This window comes from Muntiacus reevesi, chromosome 2, assembly GCF_963930625.1.
Source record: "Muntiacus reevesi chromosome 2, mMunRee1.1, whole genome shotgun sequence".
NCBI lineage: Eukaryota > Metazoa > Chordata > Mammalia > Artiodactyla > Cervidae > Muntiacus > Muntiacus reevesi.
Genome location: NC_089250.1, coordinates 237,398,183 through 237,405,307, shown reverse-complemented (window position 1 = coordinate 237,405,307; position 7,125 = coordinate 237,398,183). Strand labels below are relative to the sequence as shown.

The 7,125-nt window shown below is 39.0% G+C and overlaps 1 non-coding gene across 1 annotated transcript; it reads left to right on the top strand.

Moving 5' to 3' along the window:
* Positions 1-359: 359 nt before the first annotated feature.
* LOC136162323 (small nucleolar RNA SNORA76) lies at positions 360-492 on the top strand. Its single transcript, XR_010662125.1, has one exon. It is a non-coding gene; the product is annotated as a small nucleolar RNA SNORA76 (small nucleolar RNA).
* The last annotated feature ends 6,633 nt before the right edge of the window (positions 493-7,125 follow it).

Genomic DNA, 7,125 nt, shown 5'->3' with positions numbered 1-7,125 from the left:
AGAAAGCATGCAAGTTTCTATTTAGTCTGTTTAGGTTAGATAAAGATTTTTAATCATGGTCTAAAACCCAGAGGTATTACAAGAAAAGATTAATAAACGTGACTACATAGAAAATTTTTTATATGGCAAAAGAAATAACACTAGAAACAAAGTTAAAAGACTTCGACAAAAGAGAAAATATTTGCAACACATACCACGTACATTGGGCTAATCTTTCTAATCACTTTATGGCATGGTTGCATCACTTCATGGCAAATAGAAGGAGAAAAAGTGGAGGCAGTGACAGATTTCATTTTGTTGGGTTCCAAAATCACTGCAGATGGTGACTGCAACCACGAAATTAAAAGACGCTTGCTCCCACGCTGCCTTTGAGCCCCCACCGAGCCTGCGCGTGGCGCCCGGGGTCAAGCTGCAGCGCCAGAGCAGGTGCTCGCGCATAACTGGGGTCGTCTGCCCCAGCGGCGGCGGCCCTTTTAACCCCGAGTGACACGGCCGCCCTGGGCTGCCGGGGCTGGGGGGTAAAGCCTGGGGAAGACGTCGGGGGTCCTGTAGTCTCTGCTTATTTCTTATGCCTTCCCTGAGTCCGAGTGTCACTTTCATGGGGATCTGTGAGATGCGCAGTTTCATTTAACCGCCACGTGGATGGCCATCTACAGGGAGAGGAGATGAGAAATAGGCTGTGGCCTTGAACAATTCAAGGGCCATGGTGTACTTCACTGGAACTGCCTCCCGGTGTTGGACTCCATGAGCTTATTAATTTTCGATAAGGGGTATTTGCGGACTACCTTAAAATAGGCTTACCTGGTGGCTCAGACGGTAAAGCGTCTGTCTGTAATGCAGAAAATCCAGGTTTGATCCCTGGGTTGGGAAGATCCCCTGGAGAAGGAAATGGCCGCCCACTCCAGTACTCTTGCCTGGAAAATCCAAAAGAGCCTGGTAGGCCAAGGTCGCAAAGAGTCGGACCGACTGAGCGACTTCACTTTCTTTGACTCAATAGGGTATGCCTCAGACAGTGTGAACAGCTCACAGTCCCAAGGTTTTTTGCCACAGGGCACAGCATAGGCACCTACATGCAGGTATAATCCACATTCTGGGTGTTTTAAAAACGTGCACAAAGGGAAAAAAATTTAAAAAAGTAAATAAAAGACGCTTGCTCCTTGGAAGGAAAGCTATGACAAACATAGACAATGTATTAAAAAGTAGAGACAACACTTTGCTGACATAGGTCTGTATAGTTAAAGCTATAGTTTTTCCAATAGTCATGTACGGATGTGAAAGTTGGATCATAAAGAAGGCTGAGAGCCAAAGAATTGATGCTTTTGAAATGTGGTGCTGGAGAAGACTTTTGAGAGTCCCTTAGACTGCAGGTAAATCAAACCAGTCCATCCTAAAGGAAATACCCTGAATATTCATTGGAAGGACTGATGCTGAAGCTGAAGCTCCAATACTTTGACCACCTGATGTGGTCAGATGTTTTTCATTGGAAAAGACCCTGATGCTGGGAAAGACTGAAGGCAGGAGGACAAAGGAGTGACAGAGGATAAGATGGTCAGATAGCATCACTGACTCAATGGACAAGAAGCTGGGCAAACTCCAGGAATTAGTGGAGGACAGAGGAGCCTGGGGTGCTGTAGTCCATGTGGTCACAAAGAGCTGGACATGACTTAGTGACTGAACAACAGAAACAACATTTCTAATATATAAAGAATTCTTAAAAATTGAGAGACAATATGCTAAAAATGAACAGACACACAGAGAGACCATGATTTAAAGTGGCCCTTAAAAGTGAAAGTGAGGGACTTCCCTGGTGGTCCAGTGGCTAAGACTCCATGCTCCCAATGCAGGGGACCCGGGTTCAATCCCTGGTCAGGGAACTAGATCCCACATGCCACAACCAAAGAGTTTGTATGCTGCAAGTAAAGACCTGGTGGAAATAAATAAATAAATATTTTTTTAAAAAAGTGAAAGTGAAAGTTGCTCAGTCATGTCTGACTCTTTGCAACACCATAGACTACTGTCCGTGGAATTCACCAGGCCAGGATACTGGAGTGGGAAGCCTTTCCCTTCTCCAGGGGATCTTCCCAACTCAGGGATCAAACCCAAGTCTCAAGTATTGCAGGCAGATTCTTTACCAGCTGAGCCACAAGGGAAGCCCAAGATGCTGGAGTGGGTAGCCTATCTTGTCTCCAGGGGATCTTCCCGACCCAGGAATTGAACTGGGGCCTCCTGCATTGTAGGTGGATTCTTTACCAATTAAGCTAACAGAGAAGCCCCTTAAACATGCAAAAATGATCAAACTCATTCATAATTAGAGGAATGCAGATGAAAACATTGAAATACCAATTCTCACTTATTAGATGGGTAGAAATTTAAAAGCATGACAACATAGCCTCTTGGCAAGTCTGTGGGGAAACAGACACTCTCATATATTGCTGACGGGAAGGCAAACTGATATAACCTTTCCAGAGAATAATTTGGCCATATCTAACAAAACTACGTATGCATGTACCTTTTGATCCAGCATTTCCACTTCTGGGAATCTAGCCTGATGATACATCTCTGACAATTCAAAAATACAGATTCATAAGATTATTCATTGCAACACTGTAGTTGCAGGATAGTAGAGACAATATAAATGCCCATACTTAGAACAGTAGCTGGAAATACTATGATACATCCACACAATGGAGTATTACATTATGTGTAGCTGGAAACAAGAATAAGGAAAATCTCTACAAACTGATATGGAGAGATTTCCAGGATATATTGTTAAGCAAAAAAATAAAAGAGAAAATTACAAAGAATATCTACAGTATACTACACTTCAAGTAAGAAAAAAAGGGAACATAGGAAAACATATATCTGTTCATTTGTGCAAAAAGAATACAGGAAGAATTAACCAGTAACTAAAGAGCATGGTTACTTTCTGGCTGTTAGTGGGAATAGGGAGGAAAAATTGGACAGGAAAAGGGAAGTAAGGATGGTAGGAGCAACATTTCTCTGAACACATCTTTTTCCATAACTCTGACTCTTAGAACTATGGTACAGTTTCACAGCACTACATACTCTGTGGATAATGAGAGCCAGCTTTCCTACTATCAGAGAATGAAGTTACAACTCAGGAAAAGGGAAGGCCAGAACAAACCCTATAGCATTAAATTGGAATTTAATTTTAAATTGGAGTTGGTATCAGTATTCATTCATGGATTATAATACATATACAGATGGGTGTGTGGTTCTGCATGCATGTTCAGTCACTCAGTTGTGTCTGACTCTTTGTGACCCCATAGACTGTAGCTTGTCAGGCTCCTCTGTCCATGGAATTTTACCAGTAAGAATACTGGAGTGGGTTAACATTTCCTCCTCCAAGGGATCTTCCTGACCACAGAGATAGAAGTAAGTATATGTGTACATGTGTGTTTGTCTACATACATACATTTCCTAGTTCTGTCCACTTGAGAGAGCCTGGAAAAAATGATGCCCAGAAGCAATAAGAACGCCTAGTGCCCAAATTCAGGTTTCTAAACAACACTTTGACAGGGACCAGGGCTCCCTGGAGAAGTGACTGGTTTCAGAGCTGGGACAGGAAAAATACAAGATGAGCCTGGAACACCTTGTGGAGAGAGGTAGGGTTGTTTGTTTATTGTTTAACTGCTCAGTTGTACCTGACTCTTTCTGACTTCATGGACTGTAGTCCCCAGGCTCCTCTGTCCATGGGATTTTCCAGGCAAGAGTACTGGAGTGGGTTGCCATTTCCTTCTCTAAGGTAAGTAGAGAAATGCTCAAAAAAGTGACACAGAAGCCAACCTGGAGGAGTTCCCAATGGCCAAAGATGAGGCAATGGGAACAATAAAAAGATAATAATAATAATAGTAATGGTTTATAATCCATAAGATATAAATATCCATGATTCAATATTAATCTAAATAGTCAAGCAAAACTAAGCAGGGGATAACCCCTGGATGAGGGCATGGCAACCCACTCCAGTATTTTTGCCTGGAGAATCCCCATGGACAGAGGAGCTTGGTGGGCTGAAGTCCATGCATCACAAAGAGTCAGACGTGACTGAGCAACTAGGCACAGCACAGCACAAGCAGGGGATAAGCCCGTTACAGAAAAACAAACACTGTAATATTACTTTTATATGACATTTCTGAAGTAATAAAATTCATGGGGACAGAAAGTACTGATAGAATGGTAGAGGCAAGAGTTGGAAATCAGTGTTTCATGGGTATAGATTTTCAGTTGGAGAAGATAAAAAAATTTGTGGAGATGGATGGTTGTGATGCTTGCACAACAAGTTGAATGTACTTTATGCCACAGAATTGTACCTTGAACATGGCTAAAGTGGTATATTATGTATAATATATATTTTGCCACAAAAATTTTAAATGCATTTAAAAAGCAAAAATGAAAATAAATAATAAACAAAGGAGAAGGCCCAGCTCTTTCTTAAGAGTCAAAATCTAATTAATAAATGTAGAAGAAATAAGGGAAAATAAGAAAATCTCCAGCAGATAAACATTAGCATACTAATTGCTGCAGCAAGAATTATGTATAAATGTTAAAAATTATTGGGCAAAAGTAATGATGAGAAACAAAATGTTTGCATAGTCAGAGTATCTTCCCCAAAGATACTTATTAATTACAAAGGGAAAAACAGTAACTTTAAAGTGTAGAAGCTTGGCAGACGCCATCTTGGCTATGTGATCAAAGTTAACACCATCACTAGTAATGCATATTGACATGGAACACAGCATTGATTCTGTGATATTCCTGCCAAAATGCATACCCTAAACCCAATCACAAGGAAACATCAGACAAACAAAAATGGAGGGACATTCTACAAAATAACTGGTCTCTAAATACCCAAAGAATCAAGATCATTAAAGTCAAGGAAAGACTGAGGAACAGTTTGGGAATGAAGAAGACCTAAAGGGACATGACAACTAAATGTCACTAATTTCTGATCATTTCCTATAAAGAATATTATTGGGACATTCAGAGAAAGTGGAATGAAGCCTGAATATTAGATGGTGGTAATATGTCAGTGTTAATTTCCTGGTTTTGATGGTTGCATTATACTCATATAGGAAAAAGTCTGAATGTGTAGGAAATGTCCACTAAAGTTCACAGGAATAACAGAACATCAGGTCAGCAAAACATTCTCAACTTTTTTGTGGTAAAGAAAGTTACTTTACTTAATTTGAACATATATAAATTTGTAATCTCAAAATAAAAAGATAGTAACTATTATAAAGAGATAGAAAACTAGAAAACATGAAAGAGTGGGAGAAGTTCCAGTGAATATCTCATGGAATTCCAGAAGCAGAGAGTAAAGGAAGTGCAGAAAGGCGTCATTGGAAGAACTAACAGCTGAGAATGGCTAAGAATTTTTCAGGCTGAAGAGTAAAGAAAGACATGAGTCCCCAGAGGGAATGTTTATATCAACTGCTGAGACAGAAAAACAAAAATAAATCCACATCTAAGCATACCATAGTGAAAATTCAGAACAGCAGGGATAAAGAGAAAATCCTAAATGCTACCAGGAGAGAAGACAGATTACCTACAAAGAAGCAGTCATTAAACTGAAAGCAGGCTTCTCATCAGTGAATTGACGCCAGCAGACAGTGGGGAAATAGCTTCCAAATGAGTGAAAATAATGAGAATTGTCTATAGAGCAAAACCAATGCTGCTTCAGCTGAAGTAGGTCATGAAAGGATATACTTCAGCGAGAAGAAAAATGAACCCAGAAGGAAGGAGTGAGCTATAAGGAGCATAATGAGCAAAAAAAAAAATTAACAAAGTGAATTGGCAAATCTATTTAGGTATTGGTTGCTAATGATAATAATCAAAACAACAACAGCAACTAATTTTGTACCTTTAAATACTGGTAAAAGTAAAATTCTACATGACAGTAAAATGGCAGATTCAAGGAAGGATTCTGTGGGTAATTAAAGTCTGCTAAATTCATCGTCTTCTCAGAAGGAGAACAGAGAAACTAAACAGTGATGGAAAGCTTAATGTGTATGCTTAAAATGTGAAGAAATTATTTTAAATACCCAGGCTCAAAAAATTTTCAACTGCTGGGGAGGAGATGGAGAAAAGAATAATAAAAATGTATAAATCTCAAACAGAGTAATAAAGGATAAAAAAGAAGTAGGTAAAAAGCTTGGTAATTGCTATTTGCAAGTGACATAAGATGGTAGAAATAGGTCCAACTATGTCATAATCACAGTCAATGGAAACAGATCAAATTCACCTGTTCAAGAAAGTTGCCATAACTGTGGATAAAGAAATATCAGTAATTGGCTACTTCCAAGAGACAGACCTAAAGAAAATACAGAAAGCTTAAAAATAAAGAGATGAGAAAAGGCAAATACTCACAAAATAAGGGCTTCCCTGGTGGCTCAGCAGTAAAGAATCTGCCTTCAGATGCAGGTTTGATCCCTGGGTCGGGAATATCTCCTAGAGAAGGAAATGGCAACTCACTCCGGTATTCTTGCCTGGGAAATCCCATGGACAGAGGAGTCTGGTGGGCTACAGTCCATGGGGTTGCAAAGAGTTGGACATGACTTAAAGATTAAACAACATCAAAACAAATCTAGAGAGCAATATTGATAGCAGATAAAACGGAAAATAAGGCTAAAAGCATAAATGGAGACAAAAGCCTTTACTTTAAAATGAGTTTTTCAAAGTCTTCAAGCAAATATAACTATCATGAACTTGTATGCATCTACTAATACAGTACAGGCATACACGAATTAAAAAATTATATAATCACAAAGAAATCTGGATAAATTCACATTTATAGTGGGAGATTTTAACACAACTCTCTTAGACACTGATAGATAAATCAAACAAAGCAATTAACAAACATGATATATTTCACAGCTACATTAAGAGAACACTACACCCCCCAAAAGAGCGATTATACATTTTTTTATGTATATGTGGCATATTTACGAAATTAAGTCACAAAGGAAGTTTCAACAAAATTCAAAAAATCAACAGCACGTAGTTTGCATATTCTGACCACAATGCAATTAAATTAGAATCAAGAAGAAAAGACAGTAACAATAAAACACCCTATATTTAGAAATGATTTTGCACTTTTAAATAATC